Source organism: Lactuca virosa, chromosome 2, assembly GCF_052849685.1.
Source record: "Lactuca virosa cultivar CGN04683 chromosome 2, Lactuca_virosa_CGN04683_v6, whole genome shotgun sequence".
Lineage (NCBI taxonomy): Eukaryota > Viridiplantae > Streptophyta > Magnoliopsida > Asterales > Asteraceae > Lactuca > Lactuca virosa.
The window spans coordinates 161,740,367-161,760,411 of NC_136427.1; the positions used below are offsets into that span (position 1 = coordinate 161,740,367).

The following is a 20,045-nucleotide window of genomic DNA, read 5'->3' on the forward strand; positions in this document are numbered from 1 at the left end:
GTGTCGTCTATTTACAACGCGTATTTACGACGCGCTCTTACGACACGCAATGCGTGTCAAGGAAGGCCCTGTCATAAAGAAGACGACACGCATTTGCGTGTCGTAACCTTACGACGCACATTTACGACGCGCATTGCGTATCATTAAATCCCCTGTAATAAAGAAAGACGACACACATTTTTGCGTGTCATAAAGTTAAGTATTTTAAAAATTATATATTTTGATAGATTTACTAATTTTCAAATTAAATAACACATTAAAAATCTCATAATACAAAATAAAATACCATAAATAACAAAGATAATTCATTTCACTAATATGTCAAATAGAAATAATTATTCCAATAGTGAGTAAATGTTATAAAAAATGAACTCAAGAGAAGCAGAATTTATATACAATTGTATTATTTAGCTTAATATGTGCCAACAACTCTCTGTGTGTTTGCTTTTGCTTGAGTCTCGTTTCCTCCAATGCTTCTAGCCATGCCAAAGTATGATATCTTAGGGTTCATGTCCCAATCAAGTAAAACATTGCTAGCTTAAATTCATCAAGTCCTTGGCGTGAAGTCTTAAATAGAAGCTTAACTGCAATCTCCAATCCTTCTAGCAGACCCTAAAGATCATTATTGGCCATGTAGCAGGATCAACCTGCCAAAATTGGATAAGTTAAGAATATGCAACAAGATTGGTGAAAATACATAACTGCCCCTACCTTGTATTCAACAGTAGCAATGTTTTGGCAGGAACTGGAATTGAAGAAGAATTGGAATCTGTCACGCGTTTGGTTGGCAGAATATCCAACTACAAAATTTAATGATAACCAGCATACTACAACGTTAATAATGGGGCTTAGATTGCGTATGCTTTTATATTTGTAGAAATTGGAATTGAAATAACATGAATTTATGGAACCACTAGTAGGATTTTATGAATCAAATGGAATTCAATTCCAATTCCTGAAGAATCCAACCACCTCAAAAGGTAAGGTATATACAAGAAAACCAAAGGTAATAATATAACAACATACCTCCTCATATCGCCCATGCGTGTACAAGAGTGGTCTCCACCTAAATTAATAACCAAAAATATATGCCCAAACTCAAATGGATTACTTTTTTTAAAAATTAGATTAACTAAGAGCTTTCAACCAAAGTACAAACAACACAAGTTTGCACACATTACATTACATCATATTTTCATCATCTCATTTTGCTATGCAGTATGCATGAATGGATGGATGGATGTACCTCACGAAATATCATAAGGCTTGGCTTGTCTCCAACAGGTGGCATTTGGTTGCAGACCATATGGGCAATTGGTAACCTAATAGAGTTTTTGTCATCTGATAGTACACGACTTCTTGCAACAACTTCATCCATCCATGCACCACCTCTTGTCACACCCCCAAACCAAGGATGGCGGAAACGTCCGGGGGTGGAGGACTTCATGTATAGTATCACAACAACGAGTATAATAGTGCTCAAAGTAAATACAACCATCATAAATATAATTGAAAAGGTTACACCATAGTATATGTTTACATGTTTCAAAATCAATTACATTATGATGACAAAATGAATTGTTTGACGATTTAACGTCCCATCCTCAAAATGCTGTTGGTTTCCTGTTTCACTGATTTCCTGAGAATACAAGTAGTTTTGAAAAAGTGTCAACAATTAAGTTGGTGAGTTCATAAGAGTTTTGTTTGAGGAAAAAGCCATTTTCCTTGTAAAAACGATAGAGTATGATTCCAGAAAATCCAATATTTTCTTTATAAAAGTCATGTAGTCCTAAATGCCAAGACCGAAATGTACAAGTATTTTTCCATACTTAAAGTAATTCATGCAAGTTTAAATCGACATAAACTCGTTTAAATTTAGAAGTAAAACCCGTAAATCTTATGTTTTGTTAATACCCCATGCGAGTTATTATAACCATGCTATGACTCAGTCAGCCTCGTAATACGACGTTCTTCAGGCGTCGCAAGTTAAATGACACTTGTCACCTCAGACCTGCCGGTCTAGCTGTTGCATGCAGCTCAGGTGTGGGTTTGTCAGACCCAATATAGATCTATACACAACTATCACGCTCTCCGTACAAGAGACTCTGGTTACAATTTACAGGACTTTTGACTTTGTTACTTTGAAGGTAACACGAAGCGAATGTCTCACAAATTTATTCATTAACAGATTTACGTGAATTGAACTGAAAACCCCTTGGTAAATGAGTTTGAAATGAAAATGAAACATAAACTATACCTATTATAGTTTATCCAAAACGTTTGTAATGTAAAAGAACCCTTTTATGAAAATACATTAGTGCTATGAATCTATAAACTATTACTATTATGTAGTATATGAAAACCCATTTGTTTTGAGAGTAAAACTTTTCTCATGTAGTAAAAATCCATAAACTATGCTTATTATAGTTTATTATATGTGTTCGAAATGAATGAAGAATCCTTATCATGAATGACTAAATTTCAGTTTATGATGATAAACTAACAAGAAAATACATTCAATATTTAGAACTTATGGTTATACACTTTGCTCAACATACTACAAAGTGTTATGAAAGTTGTAAGCTGTTAACTAGTTTTTAACATTTCTACACTGTTTTAGAAAAATCATAGAAAAATCATACGAAGTCAAAAACTGAATCCGTAAATTCTGAGAGTTCATAAAGTGTGTCTAGTTTATTCATAATTATTATTATTATTTTTAGAAGTCTTTAACTTGTGTTAAATGTTCATATTCATAGACTGGTCCGAATTCGTTTCTGAAATGATAGGCCGTTTTGTAAAAATCACCATAAATCGTAGAAAAATCTTATGGAGATGTGCAATTAGTCATTTTAAAGGTATAAACCTGAACTATTTGTATCTGATACATTTTTGAAAACTAAAATGTTTAAGTTGACCAAAACAGTCCGTGAATGGAGTTAAACTTGCTGATGAAAGCTGTTGGATGAGTTTAGTTGTGTTCTTGGTGTTTTAACTTGTATTCCCCCCTTAAAACTTGAAGAAAACATGAAAATGTAGGGGTATGAACTCACCTTGAGTGATTTCAGTAGACGGATGATGGAGAAAAGAAGTGTTCAACTCAAGAACACTTAGATGATGCTTGAAGATTCGAAGATCTAACAACAAATATGACGATATTTGTGTAAGGAACTCATGATTTGAGTGAAGAAGTCTAAGGAAATCAAGTGTGGGAAGAGATTTACTTACCAAGGTGTATGGAGAGCTCAAGATCAGTCTTGAATCTCGAATTCTTGGTGAGAGGAAGTGAGAGAGAATGTGTTTTGCTCTTTGGTGAAAAGTGAGTGAAATAGAAGGAGAGAGGAGATTTTCAACTTTTGGTGAACCTTTATAGCTGGAGGAGGGGTGTCAAAGGACAAATAGTTGACTAGGTAGGGGGAATAGTGACTGAGGGTTGTACTATGAAGGTATGGGGGAGGTTGCTTGTGTCATACTCTAGATAAAGTCAACACTCTACCCCAAAATCTAACTTAATAGATTTTATTCTTGGACAAGGATTTCCCCCAAAAAATATGATTAAAAATGAATATTTAGGGTCTCTTATATTAAATTACGAGTTTTGGTGAAAAATCCCGCGTTAAAATCACGAAAAAGGGGTTTAAAACGAAGATTGGGTCAAAAACCGGGAAGAAAATGCTAATTTCCGAAGTCGGGCCGAAGGTTGGGTCTTGAGAGGTTTAGAACCGAATGTAGGATTCGGTTGGTGCATTGGAACCGAGAGTAAGAGGTTCGGTCCGAGCCTCGCAGGCGAACTCACTAGAAGAGACCGAAGGCGAGAGTTCGGTTTAGCAGATCGGATCAGCAGCTTCGGTTCGGTCCTCCTAGTTCGGTTTTTAAGGCTGTTCGGTCCAGGAGGCTTCTTAGGGTTTCGCTTCTTAGGGGTTTCGGTTCCTAAAGGAGGGCTCGGCTCCTTAAGACGGTTCGGCTCCTTAAAGCTGTTTTTCGCGTAAACTTCTGTTTTCGAGCGGTTTTCGACTAAATTAAGGGTCGGGATGCCCCGAGTGAATATAAAAAGTTGAGAGAGATTTAGAGAGAGATTTGGGAGAGATTTTACACACTTGGAGAGATTTCTCATACAAAGAGAGATTTGGGAGAGATTTCACACACTTGGAGAGATTTCTCATACAGAGAGAGATTTGGGAGAGATTTCACACACTTGGGGAGATTTCTTATACAGAGAGATATTTGGGAGAGATTTCACACACTTGGAGAGATTTCTCATACAGAGAGAGATTTGGGAGAGATTTCACACACTTGGAGAGATTTCTCATACAGAGAGAGATTTAGGAGAAATTTCACACACTTGGAGAGATTTCTCAAACAGAGAGAATTGTGAGAGATTTCACACACTTAGAGAGATTTCTCATATAGAGAGAGATTTGGGAGAGATTTCAAACACTTGGAGAGATTTCTCATACAGAGAGAGATTTGGGAGAGATTGCACACACTTGGAGAGATTTCTCATACAGAGAGTGATTTGGAAGAGATTTCACACACTTGGAGAGATTTCTCATACAGAGAGAGATTTGGGAGAGATAGAGTGAAAGAGGTTGAGAGAGACTTCGTTTGCGGCCTTTTTAAGTGTTTAGCTTCGTAACTCAAGGTTTGTACACTCTGTTAAGCCTTGTTATGAACGTTATACGCTCCCGAGGGGTTAAGGAATAAGGTTTTATCGAATAGATTCATCACTTACCCTGATTAGGTTTTAGAATTTCCGAACACGTGAAAACTCTAAGTGATACTTTGTATTAAAATTGCGAGTAGTACAATAAGAATCACAATGGAAACCCTAATATACAAGGGTTAGATGTGTTGACCGGTTTGACTTGTTGACTTTAGTTGACTTTGACTTGACCAAAAATTGACGGTTATCACATCATCCCCCCGTTAGAGAGAATTTCGTCCCGAAATTAGCACTTTGACCGGGACTTCGAGAGTTGGGGAAAGATGTGGGAACTTTTCGTAGTACAAGAAATTGATATGGTGGGGACCAATCCGCCAGGTGTTACATGACGACCTTGGAATTTGTTATTGTAACTTGAGCTGAGTCGATTTAAAAGGAGTTATTGTTTTGGAATGATAGTGTATTCAATGTGTGCCTTTATGCTCCCCGTTTTATCCTTGTTGTTACCATTACGAATATTCCAGGTTGTAGTTAGTGAGTTCTAGTATTACGAATGCTTCAACAATTTGTGATGAAATTTGGAATATAAGTCCTACCAGATCTTTTATAATCGCTTGGTGTAAACTAGTTGTATATCCTTAAGATTACAAGGGCAGTCGAATGAGTAACTCCGCCTTAAGCCCACAACCAAACAAGGAACAAGAAATAAGGCGGAATTACACATTCTAAGTCCATAGAATCTTAATGATATATGGCCATAATGTTTACACTAGCCCTCATAGATTCACTAGTAAAAACCCTGTGTTTTTATATATAGGAGATAAGACTTATTCGGGTTTTGTCGTGTTCTCGAGGTTTATGGTTGATATACTTTAATCGATGCTAATTTTTAGTAAATTTTTTTTTTAAAAATCTAAACGTTGATGTTAGAAACACGTACTGGTATTTACGGGCGGTTATGGGGAAGTTTCTCCTGCGGTGATCATAAGCGCCCTTCCACCATCACCAGTCTTCCTTGTCATTGGGCAGTCTCTCTTAAAGTGTCCCGCTTCACCACATTTGTAACAAGCTCGGCTTATTCCAATGTCGGGGACCTGGTTGATGGGTTGCGCCGGTGCCTTACAGAAATGGACAGTGTGTCCCTTCCTGTTGCAATTTTTGCAATGCATCTCCCGGCAAAACCCAGTATGATGGAAGTTACACTTGTTGCATTCTGGGAGTGATCCATTATATGGTCTGGCCGGTGCTTGGGTGACAATTGTTGTGGCTGATGCCGAGACATGTGTCGTGACTGCTGTTGTAATGGCAGGGGCGGCCATGGGTTGTTGTCTTTTAGCAAATCTTTGAGATAGGTTGCGCTCCTTTTTGTTCCAAAACTTTCGTTTATTACTCTTAGGTTTGTGGTCTGAGGCGTCTTTGTTGGTAGACACTCGCTGGTGTCCCTTATTGTTACAACAATTAGTATTTCCGGCACCGCTTCCACCTCCGCTGGCATTGTTAGCATTGATTTGCGCCATGGCGGCTGTCACGACTGTTGTGACTGCAACTTGAAAAGTTGTAGAGTCTATCTGTAGAATTGGTGCCTTGCTAGTTGACTGGTTACCTCCTTGTGAAGACATAATTATGTTGCATGGCGAGAAACGAGCTCATGAGTAGAGATGATTATTACTAGATACATTCTCAAGATTTATATACACATATGTAAATTTCGCACTTTGCTGCACTATTCTCCATGTTTCTGCTAAACATTCTTGGGACGGGGTTATGGTGGTGGGTAAGTTTTGTACGTGTGTTAAGTTTGTCCAAACTAGTACTATACTCGCCCAAGCACGCTTAACTGCGGAGTTCTGATGGGATCCGGTGCATTAGTGCTGGTATGATCGCACCCTATAGGTCTACGAAGAAGACATCTTTCAACAATAAGGTTTAACGACGTAATGAATGTAAGTCTTTTAGTAGTGGTATAAGTCGAGTGTAGTTTAAACTAAGTTATCTTAGTTCTGTCATAAGTTTGTAAAGCCGAACAGACGGTAAATTTCCAATAGCAGTGACCAGTCGGATGTTATTGAACTAGATTTTTCTGTATTATGATTCGACTTAAAAGTATCTTGCATGCAATTGATAAAGAAAGCCCATATGAATGAATTTATGAGTTTAGTAGTGAGTCGAATGTAATCTTGTGATTTGTTCCAAGCCTGGTCTCCTCCTAAGATCACTTGACATATACCAGTCGTGTTTAATTAAGGTCCAATAGGCCGTTGAACTTAATGAGTCTGCCCTGAAACCACAACCAAACAAGGAACATGACCCAAGGCGGACTCACCATTTCTAAGTCGATCGTCTCCTAATTACACATAACCTTGAGGTATACATTAAGTACTTTTAGAGTTATCATAATTAAATCGTTTGTAATACCAAGTTATGAAATGTATGGTAAACTCCTAATGAAATGAAATGCCAATTTTTATTGATATAATCAGGTGCATAGGGTTCAGGAAAATTTGACCTTCAAACAGGTCTACATTTTGTTAATGAAATGGGAAAATTTTTGATGGTGACACGGCCCCTTGAATAGTGTAGTCTCTAAATTTGAAGGGTCGAATTTATGTATATGACGGGGCAGTGTTACAAACGCACGCCAGGCGTTTGAGCCTGTAATGATACGTCAGTAGTGTACACACTACTCGTGGCGGGTGATGTTTCGTGGGCCATAGAATGAAGACATGAAAGTCTGCATTGTCTTATCCTCTGCCCTGCTTCTGCCATTTGATGTTCTGCTTTTGCCACGCGTTTTCTCTAACGCTAAGTGAAGTTCCCGTTACTCCTAATCTCGGCTCGGGTTGCGATCACTTCCCTCTGAAGGCTTTGATGTGGTTTCTGATCTGTTCATGGTCTCCATCCAGGTGACAAAGGCGAATTGAGGTGATCTTGGTGGTAGCGCCAACCTCCATGATTTCGGCTGACCGATGCTCGTGTTTGTACGCTCAAGTGAGTGATGCAGCGTATTATGACAAGGAGAGCCTTGTCTACCAATCCTCCTCTGTTGAGGTTGTAGAAGCCTCACCATATCATAGGGAGGGTGTTAACCTTGTTCCTAACTCCGTCTTTGTAGTTCTACGGCTTATCGAGGTGTCGGACCATGGAAGCCTCGTCGGGGTGTGGCGACTGGAGGGTGTATTGTAGGCCTCGGGCTCTTCTTCAGAGTCTTCTCCTATTTCTTCTTTGTCTTTGTCTTTTTTTTTTGGTTTCACTTCCTCCGGATCTTCATCTGAATTGTCTTCGAGGTCTTACTCTATTATTTCCTCAGGATCCTCTTCGGGGCTTTCTTCGTTCTAACCACCATCTTTCTGGTTAGGCGAATAGGGGGTCTCCTGGTAGTTGAGCTTCCGTCATGTTGCTTGTGCGAGAATAGGGGTAGAAGAGATAATTAATAGGCGTCTAATCCTATAATTACTTATAGGGGGGTGATCCTTATTAGTCACGTCTATAACCACATAGTGCATACTAGTTATACATACTCTAAGATAGAATAGACCTTCGAATAAATGACTCTACTCTAAGTCCACAACCAAACAAGGAACAGGAAGTAGAGCCATAGTCATAGATTCTGAGTCTATAATATCTTTAATTATGTAAAACCTTAGCGTATGCACTCAGTCATTATAGACCTACTAATATGGGTCTTTAGTTTTCACATAAGTTAGTTATAGTAGCACAAAATACTCCTATAGTATTTTAAATGTTTGACTTATGTTCTTAATGTTTCTGGGTAGGTAGAGTTAGTAAGTTTTTACACTTGTTGCAACACCACAACCATTCCTGGGCATATGTTAATCACTTCTGGGTTAGACATAGTTGATCAGGCTATGTCATTCCCAGACCTGACTATACATCCCCAAGCCTACTTGTGCCGCTCAACAATCACCATTTTTGTTTTGTTCTAGTATGATGTTGACCTTAGTATGTATGCATGCATGTATACTTTTAACAAGAAACTATTTATTTCTAAAAGTATAGTCATTTGAAAATGTTAAATCAGAGACTTTAGTCCCAATGCATTTATAGTTTGTATATCTTATGTGGTTTGATATACTTGGTTCACTATAAACAATGCTCTGATACCAATCTGTCGCACCCCCAAACCAAGGATGGCGGAAACGTCCTGGGGTGGAGGACTTCATGTATAGTATCACAACAACGAGTATAATAGTGCTCAAAGTAAATACAACCATCATAAATATAATTGAAAAGGTTACACCATAGTATATGTTTACATGTTTCAAAATCAATTACATTATGATGACAAAATGAACTGTTTGACGATTTAACGTCCCATCCTTAAAATGCTGTTGGTTTCCTGCTTCACTGATTTCCTGAGAATACAAGTAGTTTTGAAAAAGTGTCAACAATTAAGTTGGTGAGTTCATAAGAGTTTTGTTTGAGGAAAAAGCCGTTTTCCTTGTAAAAACGATAGAGTATGATTCCAGAAAATCCAATATTTTCTTTATAAAAGTCATGTAGTCCTAAATGTCAAGACCGAAATGTACAAGTATTTTTCCATACTTAAAGTAATTCATGCAAGTTTAAATCGACATAAACTCGTTTAAATTTAGAAGTAAAACCCGTAAATCTTAAGTTTTGTTAATACCCCATGCGAGTTATTATAACCATGATATGACTCAGTCGGCCTCGTAATACGACGTTCTTCAGGCGTGGCAAGTTAAATGACACTTGTCACCTCAGACCTGCGGGTCTAGCTGTTACATGCAGTGTTACATGCAGCTCAGGTGTGGGTTTGTCAGACCCAATATAGATCTATACACAACTATCACACTCTCCGTACAAGAGACTCTGATTACAATTTACAGGACTTTTGACTTTGTTACTTTGAAGGTAACACGAAGCGAATGTCTCACAAATTTATTCATTAACAGATTTACGTGAACTGAACTGAAAACCCCTTGGTAAATGAGTTTGAAATGTAAATGAAACATAAACTATACCTATTATAGTTTATCCAAAATGTTTGTAATGTAAAAGAACCCTTTTATGAAAATACATTAGTGCTATGAATCCATAAACTATTACTATTATGTAGTATATGAAAACCCATTTGTTTTGAGAGTAAAACCTTTCTCATGTAGTAAAAATCCATAAACTATGCTTATTATAGTTTATTATATGTGTTCGAAATGAATAAAGAATCCTTATCATGAATGACTAAATTTCAGTTTATGATGATAAACTAACAAGAAAATACATTCAATATTTAGAACTTATCGTTATACACTTTGCTCAACATACTACAAAGTGTTATGAAAGTTGTAAGTTGTTAACTAGTTTTTAACCTTTCTACACTGTTTTAGAAAAATCATAGAAAAATCATACGAAGTCAAAAAGTGAATCCGTAAATTCTGAGAGTTCATAAAATGTGTCTAGTTTATTCATAATTTTTATCATTATTTTTAGAAGTCTTTAACTCTTGTTAAAATGTTCATATTCACAGACTGTTCCGAATTCGTTTCTGAAATGATAGGCAGTTTTGTAAAAATCACCATAAATCGTAGAAAAATCTTATGGAGATGTGCAAGTAGTCATTTTAAAGGTATAAACCTGAACTATTTGTATCTAATACAGTTTTAAAAACTAAAATGTTTAAGTTGACCAAAACAGTCCGTGAATGGAGTTAAACTTTTCTGATGAAAGTTGTTGGATGAGTTTAGTTGTGTTCTTGGTGTTTTAACTTGTATTCCCCCCCCCCCTCTTAAAACTTGAAGAAAACATGAAAATGTAGGGGTATGAACTCACCTTGAGTGATTTCAGTAGATGGATGATGGAGATAAGAAGTGTTCAACTCAAGAACACTTAGATGATGCTTGAAGATTCGAAGATCTAACAACAAATATGACGATATTTGTGTAAGGAACTCATGATTTGAGTGAAGAAGTGTAAGGAAATCAAGTGTGGGAAGAGATTTACTTACCAAGGTGTGTGGAGAGCTCAATATCAGCCTTGAATCTCGAATTCTTGGTGAGAGGAAGTGAGAGAGAATGTGTTTTTCTCTTTGGTGAAAAGTGAGTGAAATTGGAGGAGAGAGGAGATTTTCAGCTTTTGGTGAACCTTTACAGCTGGAGGAGGGGTGTCAAAGGACAAATAGTTGACTAGGTAGGGGGAATAGTGACTGAGGGTTGTACTATGAATGTATGGGGGAGGTTGCTTGTGTCATACTCTAGATAAAGTCAACACTCTACCCCAAAATCTAACTTAATAGATTTTATTCTTGGACAAGGATTTCCCCCAAAAAATATGATTAAAAATGAATATTTAGGGTCTCTTATATTAAATTACGAGTTTTGGTGAAAATCCTGCGTTAAAATAACGAAAAACGGGCTTAAAACGAAGATTGGGTCAAAAACCGGGAAGAAAATGCTAATTTCCGAAGTCTGGCCGAAGGTTGGGTCTTGAGAGGGTTAGAACCGAAGGTAGGGTTCAATTGGTGCATTGGAACCGAGAGTAAGAGGTTCGGTCCGAGCCTCGCAGGCGAACTCACCAGAAGGGACCGAAGGCGAGAGTTCGGTTCAGCAGATCGGATCAGCAGCTTCGGTTCGGTCCTCCTAGTTCGGTTTTTAAGGCTGTTCGGTCCAGGAGGCTTCTTAGGGTTTCTGTTCCTAAAGGAGGGTTCGGCTCCTTAAAGCTGTTTTTCGCGTAAACTTCCGTTTTCGAGCGGTTTTCGACTAAATTAAGGGTCGGGATGCCCAGAGTGAATATAAAAAGTTGAGAGACATTTTCAGAGAGATTTGGGAGAGATTTTACACACTTGGAGAGATTTATCATACAAAGAGAGATTTGGGAGAGATTTCACACACTTGGAGAGATTTCTCGTACAGAGAGAGATTTGGGAGAGATTTCACACACTTGGAGAGATTTCTCATACAGAGAGATATTTGGGAGAGATTTCACACACTTGGAGAGATTTCTCAAACAGAGAGATATTTGGGAGAGATTTCAGACACTTGGAGAGATTTCTCATACAGAGAGAGATTTGGGAGAGATTTCACACACTTGGAGAGATTTCTCAAACAGAGAGAGATTTAGGAGATATTTCACACACTTGGAGAGATTTCTCATATAGAGAGAGATTTGGGAGAGATTTCACACACTTTGAGAGATTTCTCATACATAGAGAGATTTGGGAGAGATAGAGTGAAAGAGGTTGAGAGAGACTTTGTTTGCGACTTTTTTAAGTGTTTGGCTTCATAACTCAAGGTTTGTACACTCTGTTAAGCCTTGTTATAAACGTTATACGCTCCCGAGGGGTTAAGGAATAATGTTTTATCGAATAGATTCATCACTTACCCTGATTAGGGTTTAGAATTTCCGAACACGTAAAAACTCTAAGTGATACTTTGTATTAAGATTGCGAATAGTACAATAAGAATCACAATGGAAACCCTAATATACAAGGGTTAGATGAGTTGACCGGTTTGACTTGTTGACTTTGACTTGACCAAAAATTGACGGTTGTCACACCTCTTTTCTCAGCTGGGCGAGAGTATGGGTCAAAGTAAAAATAGGAAATGGGTTTGCCTGATAAATCCTTGATACGATAAAATCTGACATCAGCATTCCAAACCTAAACATTTAGAAGAAAAAAAATACATAAGAGAGAAACGAAATCCCAGATGACAAAAGAAATAGATAATTTAGAATTTAGATTATATATTACTGGTGCTAAACCATCAGCATCACCTAATTTTCGTGTAATTTCGTGTAATTTCTGTTGGGCATCCAGCCTGGCACTGACATTGGTGGCACGACGGTGGTCTGAGCCTCTCAAAGCAGCGGCCTGAGAATGCAGGTGTCAGCATGAACTTTTTTAACAGTAATATATATATATATATATATATATATATATATATATATATATATAAGGAAAAGGAAAAGGACAAGGAAGGGGGTTTTAATCACTTACAGCCTTCTGCACGGATTCGTTTGTGACTCTTGGGGAGGACTTCCTTGAAACTTGAGCAACAACATTGGCTGAGAAGAATGCTTCGTCTTTGTGACTAGCTAGAGAACCAGCAAGATCATTAGCCCAAATGTTCCTTCCATCAACGACTCCAGCAAAAAGTTATTTCCCTGATGGGAAGCTGCTCTTGATCAAGTCAATAGTCTTTTCACCACGGATCAAATCAAAAGTGAAACCAGCAACTCCAGGCAATGAAGTTAGGGTTTTGAATGCTTCAGCTGGAATATCAGCAATATAGGTGGCAACAATAACATTAAGACCAGAGCAGGCTGATTCTAGCTCAGAGTAGGCATTGGTGAAAGCTTCCAATTGGTAACCCTCAAGATCCTTCACAAGGGTAGCCTCGTCAACCTGGATCCATGTAGAACCCCTACTTCCTTTAACTCAGGAATCACTTCCCTGCAGGGGTAATTCTTGTTGTAATGAAATTGGGATTCTAATTTATTGTAAAGAACATGAAAATGATTAGGAAAAAGAAGCATATTTGTAGATCGGAAGGATTTTATCAAGAAGAGACAGGAGATCAAAGGTTTTCTCGACACCCTTTGCACGTTTTGACAGCAATAAGTAGCTGACTGGGCCAACAAAGACCGGGACAATTTCAACTCCAACCAGCATTACAAACAACCAACCAAAATATTAACAAGAAAAGATTACTAAATCTTGTTTAAAAGAATCCAGAAAGTGCATATCAAGAACACATACAACATTAGCCTCCTTGTATTCTGTCACAGCCTTGTGAGAAGCATAAGAGAACTGCACATCCAAAAGCCTTGTATTCGGTCACAGCCTTATCCTTGTGAGAAACATCAGTATTAATAATTCTTTCTTGCGTTCTTCTATTAATGACTCATATACTTCCTTCACTCCCTGTTTAATAAAATGTTGAGAAAAAATCAATATTTTTAGAAAACGGGACCAAAGAGTTGTTTCTTTTTTACACACTAAGCTCATTAAGTGAAAGAAACACAACCCTTAAATCTTTAAGAAAGATCAGGGAGTAAACCTGAGTTGAGATTGTCTTTCATATGTTCCCAGTTATGCATTCCACAGTAATTTTATAAGCCAAATCTTCATGCATACCATCTTGTGTATACCTTCTAAACAAACCCTGGACAATGCCATGCATAATACCAAGCAAAAAAGATTATTGATTTTACATGTTATACAAAAAATATTAACCTCAATTCAGATTGTCTTTCAGTTTACGTAATTATCTGTCTAGGTCAGATAGACTGTTCAACATATAATAGAAACATATTACCTTCTTTTGAGCATTTCCACAAACACTTAATGTGCACTTTACTTTAGCATATTAAAAATTTCTAGACTATTTTTTCAACCAACATGCAGCCAACTAAGCTGAAACACTTACATGTACGGATAACTAGTTCGGGTTTCGCCTTGATTTTGGATTTGTTGTTAGGCGTGTTTGCTGAACTTGTTAGAATAAACCTAGATATGTGAAAAGATGATGAATAAATAAGTAAATACCCAAAATAAATGACGATGAAGATGAGAAACACATGGATTGCAGTTACCATGAAACATGTCGACCTCTTTTGCCATTTTCCATCAATAGGAGCTACAGTAAATAACGACTCACATCCTTGCTCCCAGAAAAAATATAATTGTATAGTGTAGTTTGTACTATGTAGTGGTTGTGTGTGACAGATCAAAGCAAAAAGAAAACGTAAAGTACTCTAATAAGAGAAGGAAGAAGATACATAACAAGATAAGAACAAGTGTGGTGTGGACTTACAAGTAAGGCTGTAGAGGGGTGAAAAGGAGGCTGAGATCGATCCCGAGCGATGATAGAAGTTCAGCTACCCAGGAAGATGCTAAGAACGGAGAAGAACTCTTTTATGAAGTTCAGCATCACGAGCGATTACAAGAAAGGCGCGGGTGTTTAAGCCCTTTAGGGTTTATGAGATGGCGCGGGTGTTTAAGCCCTTTAGGGTTTATGTTTTTCTGTGTGTACCAAAGATTTTGCAAGAAAGGCGAGGTGAGTGACCGAAATCCTCAACCTCTGTGCACACAGCAGGTTCATCCGACTCCAGCGTATTAGCGACCGATTGTTATTACGATTTAAGTGAGATATGCGAAGCCATGGGAGATCTTTATGAAATTGCACGTTGGGTTTTAGGTTAGAGAGAGAGAAAGGAAGACGAAGAACCTAGGCTTATTTCTTGATAATTGGAAGCGGAGGGGGTTATAATTTTTCACGGCGGGGTTATAGTTTTTGGGATTTCATTTCCCGCTTAAAACGCGTGTTTTATTAAAAAAAATATAAAGCGACAGTGTTACATTACGCACATTTTATGATGGGCGTCCTCCGTATTTCTTTTTTTTTTTTCTTTTCTGACACTAATTTCAGGGCACGCACAAATGCGTGTCCTCTGTCCTTCAAATTTTAGAAGAGATGACATTATTTTTAGGGCGCACGCTTTTGCGTATCGTAAATCACTGCGTGTCATTGTTTGCGCGTCGTAAAAGGTTGTTTTTCTAGTAGTGGTGGAAATTGGTAAATCGTCATGTACCAACCTTCAAATATTTTGCAATTGGATTTCGACATCCCTCTTCCGAATTGTAAAATATTGTGTTGGGTCCTAGCCTTAATATTTCATTTGGGTGTTATATTAAGGAATTAAATCAACGAACTTGCATTTCTCCCATTGTAGATGTCTAGTTCAGACAACTGTGGTCTTCCCAAATCTTTTGGAACAAGCTTTCCTCTTGAAGATGATGTTCCGCGATTGGATCGTGGAAGTGGAAATCATGCTTCACTTCCTCCACCTCCTCCAATTATTCTCCGTAACCCCCAAGTACGAAAACTTGAAAAAATTCAAGATCACTCAAGCACTATTGGATAGCAAACACAAGGATGGAAAGTCTGTGTGTGCACATGTCTTGGATATGAAGTCACACATTGACAGGTTGAGAATGTTGGGTGTCGTGTTCCCAAGGAAGTTGGCTATTGACTGGGTTCTTCGGTCACTTCCCGAGTCATATAGTGAGTTTGTTAAAGACTACTATGTGACAAATCACGACATGACCCTTATTGATCTTACTTATTTGCTGATTGTTGCTGAATCAGCAATGATTTGGCGTAATGTTCAAGGAAATTTGACTGGAAGATCTACCTCTCAAGCTGACATGGGCAATGACATGGATATCCCAGAAATGATTCCTTCTCCTAAAGGAAAGGAATTGGCCATGATCAAAAGTTTTGATCATAAGGGAAAAGCCAAATCTGAGATTGTTATGTATGCCATTCCTAATGAGCATGTTTTTTTCTATTGCTAAGGAAAGGACATTGGAATCGAAGCTGCCCTGACTACCTGAGAACTTTAGTCAGATTGTATGGTTCTGCTTGAGGTAAGTCCGCTATCTAACTCTATTAAGTTCCTAATCGTTGATTCTTAATACATGATGTGACAAGGTTGCATTTTGATGTTTTGTAGGATCATGCAAAAGGAAGGAAGCTTCAAGGAAGAGTATGTAGAATCTGGTCGCGAAGATGGATTTCAATCGCATGGTTCGATGATCGAATTTTTGAGCTGTTGCTTAAGAGTTATGATAGATTGCTTAGAAATATGTAGTAACATAGTTTTCATTTGTAATTGCATTGTAAGGAAAAGTTTTTCCTCATTTTATAAATAAATACAAATTTGTTTTTATTTTATTATATCTCCTCGCAATGGCATTTGTGAAAAATTGATGTTTGTATGTTTCTATGTTAGCAATATGAATTTGATTCCTTCGTTCATGGTAGTGTCGAGAATTTACAAAATAAGGAAAGATTCTCATCACCCAAGTTTCAATTGGACAGAAACTTGGAACCATGCACCTGGTATTGTATGATGAATGAAAATTTTCGTCTTTGGGAAATTAAGACTAATTCCTTGTTCACATGAATATGTGAGTCAAGTGAAGGACTATGGGATCGGGTACATTGGGTGTGCGCTGGCCAGGTCCACCACAAAGAATGATAAGACTATTCGTCATGATTTACTAAAGTTTAGTATATATGGTTATGCTTAGAAGTTTAAGTATGATTCTGAACATTGGAAAAGTTTCAGTCTATGGAAGGACGAATAAGAAGAATCAAAATTAGGCAAAAAGATAAAAGTTTCTCCAATCTGAAAGGATGGGAGAGTACTTGAGTATCATGTTTTATGATGATCTTAATGATTATTAAAACCATGTCACAATTGATCCTCTAAGAATATCTTAGTACATTCGTATAGCTAAGAAGAGGAATCGTGAATTGTTGAAATGGTTAAATCAAGAAGATGAGTCATACTTCGTTCCAAAACAAGTCTTAGAGTCATACTCCAAGATTGTGCCTTGAGTGACATAATCTTAAGAAAGGTTTATAACACTCACCAAATGTAGAGTAACATGTTTCTTACTCTTGTACATTTCAAATTGGTAAGATGTGATGTTTTGGATAAAACAAAGACCAACTAAGGCCAATTGTGTGAAGTGTCATTCTTGATGAGAATCCGCACTAACTCTTGAATATTTGTTTGTCAAGGAATGGTTCTTGACAAGAGAGTATTATATGTCAAGAGGTCAGTGGGAGTCTTAAAGATCTTGAAAGTTTTAAGAACTAATCAAGAGTAAACCTATTGTTAAACACTAGCACACGACTTGAGGTTTGTAACATATCGTATTGACATATTTCTGTGTCCACTCCAGTTAAAGTTGACTATGCATGTGAGTTTTATGAGTTCTCAGTTGTTTGCATAACAAACCTGGAAGCAATGGTAGGCCCTTGTGCTGCCAGGTGGCAAAAAATTAAGATTGAACAAGTTCAGTCCATATGAGTTTGGATTTGTCACTAACCTTGTCTTGTGATTATGGTTATGACAAATTCACATGGATGGGAACACATACACCATAAAATCTGAGTGTCATAAGTTTTATCTCCAATTCATGAAAATGATTGTGAGGAAACGCTTTCACTAAGTATATTTTAATAGTTAGTAATTGTGATATTTGCATTCTCAAATTCGGCTATGATTACGGCATCCCTCTTCATAGTTCGAATTGTGAGAAATGGCAAAGGTCTAAACATTTGAGACTTATTGCTGTAAGTTCTAAAAGTTTTTAGACACATGTGAGCTATATAAGGAAAGGTGTATGAGTTTGAGAAGCCTGGATAAAGTCTTATCGAAGCATCTCGTATCAGAAATTTGAACTTTGGTAAGAAGGTCAATAAGTATTGATTTCTAGAAGTCCTGCTGATTTCTGAATACATGTCAAAGCTAGTGGGAGCATAAGTGTTATGCTAGTAAGATAATAATTATTGTGCTAGTGGGAGCATAATTATTATGGTAAGTGTTGCAAGTTAGCAATGTTAATTATAGAAAACAAAAGTTTCAAATCGCAAAGTTGCAGGGTTTGAAAAGTTGTTTTGCTATAATTAAGGGAGAGGAATTTATACTTCATTTCAAATATAAAAGCTTAGATTGAGTTTTTAATCAAATTTAGTCAAATATATATGAATGTTATTTTGGAATGGTTCAACATAAGGAAATTTTATATATGGAAATGTTAATTGCGTTCTCAAAATTTGATTATGATTACGGCATCCCTCTTCATAATCAAAATTATGAGAACATGGCAAATAGAAATATTGTAGCAAATGACTGATCAAGTATCATGTCTTTATGTTAGACATTATGAATCGTATCCCATATGATTCGAGTATAGGATTGATTGCATATGCTATAATATTCTTCGCGTTCTAAATTTTCCAAATGCCTAGGGCATTAAGAGGGAAAAAGGACTAGAACCGGATATGACTAAAGTGGTTAACAACTGTTAAGGACAATCTAAGGTTCGCCAAGGATTGGTTGCTTGTAGTTGGAAGTATAAAAATGGATGGATCATATTGACATGGGAGGTGATTTATCCACGGAAGGTTTTTATCTATCCAAGGAAAAAAATGTGAACTGACAATTATACCCTTGCTTTTAATTTCTAGAACGCACAATCTTCTTTCTTCTCCGAGTCCTCAATCTCAATCTCTGCAACTACAACGCCTCTATAGTCGATAGCAATCGAGCACAAAACGCCCATGTAATTATCAATCGATTATCAGGGTCTCCATTGTCTATCTGTAATCGAGCTCAAAACTCCAGCGTCGATCTTCCAATTTTTCGATATTCAGCTCTCCATCATTGATCTTTAGATTTATGATTTTATTGTTGGTGTTATTGTCCTCCGTTTCACGGGTACAAGTCTCTTTTAGATTTCTTCCACTGTACTGTTTATATGTTCATCTTTAATTTCTATAAGTTATTTGCATACCTCGGAAGGACATAAAAAAACAATACATGTTGAAACTATACACTTCTATTATCCTTGCACACCAACTGTTTGATTTTATGCTGATTATAATTTTTGGTTTAGATGCCTGGTTAGAATATGCTTTGTATTGGTCAAATGCAGACTATGTGTTTGATTATTATATTACTACCTACTACTGCAAATATGCAAATAACAGAATTGGATCACTTTTGGTTCTAGAAGATGTTTTTTATTTTCGAGTGTTACCTCTATTGGATCAATAAAACTACAATTGATGATACCTCTTAGAAAGCATTTCAATTTCTGTTTTGAGTCAAAATTGGAATTGGTACTTGGATTCTGCTTGTTTTGCATTTGATTCTAATTATGTGTACTCTCTTGGACCCTAGGCTCATGAAAGGTATGTATTCTGTCTTTCTCTATTGATTCCATTGTTGTAGAAATAAGAACATAATTTTAATTATTTTTTGATGAACTATGAATCTTATTTACTATTTTGAAAAAAAAACATATGGATTTATAAAATAGATATGAATAAGTTTGTGAGCATATTACAAAGAAGATTGAAATTTGCATTAGCAATTTGGAAATTACAGATAAAGTTTTCATGAAGGATGTTAATGTTCATTCATCTTTATAACTTCTAAGCTAAAATGAAAGCTTACCCATTTGCAAAATTGTTGCAGCTAAGATAGAGACTTTGTTGGTGTTTTAAAGGGACAACATCAATGGCAAAATCCTTTGGAGGAGTTGTTTGAGAGTGGACTGAAGAAGCAGCGCCAACTGTAAAACAAGTAGGCACCGAAGTATTATAGGTTGCTTCGTCATGAGTTGTAAACTGTTTGGAGTTTCCAAACATGGGATTTTCTATCTTTCAATATCAAGAAATTAAATTAAGGGTAAAATTGTCAGTACACATTATTTTCTGTGGATGGATAAAAATACTTAGTGGATAAATCAGCTCCCTATTGACATACTCTGAGAAGAGGTAACTCTTATTCAGAAGTGATAGTCAAAATGGGAATATGGAAA

General features: G+C 36.9%; 1 long non-coding RNA gene across 1 annotated transcript; it reads right to left on the reverse strand.

Moving 5' to 3' along the window:
• Positions 1–1,261: 1,261 nt before the first annotated feature.
• On the reverse strand, positions 1,262–12,431 carry LOC145156587 (uncharacterized). The gene is made up of 3 exons (XR_013736812.1): positions 12,390–12,431; positions 12,194–12,296; positions 1,262–1,389 (listed from the first exon to the last, which is right to left on the reverse strand). It is a non-coding gene; the product is annotated as an uncharacterized LOC145156587 (long non-coding RNA).
• Positions 12,432–20,045: the final 7,614 nt, after the last annotated feature.